The sequence below is a fragment of the Microtus ochrogaster genome, chromosome 10 (assembly GCF_000317375.1).
Source record: "Microtus ochrogaster isolate Prairie Vole_2 chromosome 10, MicOch1.0, whole genome shotgun sequence".
NCBI lineage: Eukaryota > Metazoa > Chordata > Mammalia > Rodentia > Cricetidae > Microtus > Microtus ochrogaster.
In genome coordinates this window covers 55219440-55220850 of record NC_022016.1, presented here as the reverse complement: position 1 = coordinate 55220850, position 1411 = coordinate 55219440, and positions in this window count along the sequence as shown.

Genomic DNA, 1411 nt, shown 5'->3' with positions numbered 1-1411 from the left:
TTTCTTTGGACTCATTCATCACCTCTGTCAATTACAATTTTTCTACCCTCCTCCTACTCACAGATGCCTGAGCCTTGTGGGGCGTGTGGGTGTGAGGTGTGGGGTGGACTTTGATGAAGACATCCCATTAAGACCTGGTGCACCAAAATCTCTCACTCCCTCCACACTGCCCAGTGTGGGTCTCTGTGTTCCCGTCTACCTCAAGAAGCTTCTCTGATGACTGAGCGAGCAACTGATGTTTGGCTATAGCAGAATGTCATTAGTGGTCGTTTATTGCTATGTTCCTGTAGCAGAGTAACAGCACCAGGTTTGTCCCTAGTTCCATGGCCTGTCCAATCGCAGGTTCTCAGTCCCTTTAGCAGTGTCAGGAATGGGTTCCATCTCTTAGATTGCACCTTCGTGTCTAATAAAAAACCGTGGTTGGTTACTCAGGTGACATCTATGTCAGTACTGCGCTGGTCTGTCCTGCAGGCAGGTCACTGTTGTAGGTTGCAGAGCTTGTAGCTGGGAGATAGTGATGATTTCCCTTCTCTGGTAGTATACAGAGGACCTTCAAGTACCATGAACACTTGATAGACAATATTTTGATGGTCCCGTTTTGATTGCTTATCCAACTCTTATAATACTCCAGAGCAAGCTGAGCCATGGGGCTGTACACCATTAATGATGTGGGATGTCTTTCTATGTGTTGCTTTTATTAGTTAATGAATAAAGCTGTTTTGGCTGATGGATTAGCAGAGTAAAGCCAGGCAGGAAATCTGAACAGAAATATAGAAAGAGAGTAGGCAGGAGATGCTAGATAGCTGCCAAAAAGAGAAAGACACTAGAACAGAACCTTACCCAGTAAGCTGCAGCCTTGTAGCGATACACAAATTAATAGAAATGGGTTAATTTAAGATGTAAGAGTTAATTAAAGAAGCCTAAGCTATTGGCCAGGTAATGTTGTAGTTAAATTGGTTTCTGTGTGGTTATTCGAGTTTGGGCAGCCAGGAAACCAAAGAGCCATATCCATTTACAGGCAGGAGGGTCAGGAATTCAAGGCCATCCTCAGCAATATAGCTAGTTCCAAGTTAGCCCAAGCATAGTATCCTATCTCAAATAATAAATAAATCCCTTGTCAGTACTAATTTTGTTCCTATTTTTCTGATAAAGAAACCAAAGATAGGAAAGGACCTAGCTATGACAGAAGCAGGACTCAAAACTGGTTTTTCTGGTGTCAAATCAATGGATCTTAGGTACTGCATTGTAGTCTCTTCAAGGTTCAAATGGCATCTTCCTCATGGTGATACACAGATTAATAGAAATGGGTTAATTTAAGATATAAGAGCTAGCTAGAAATACGATTGAGCCATTGGCCAAGCAGTGTTATAATTAATATAGTTTCTCTGTGATTATTCAGGTCTGAGCAGCC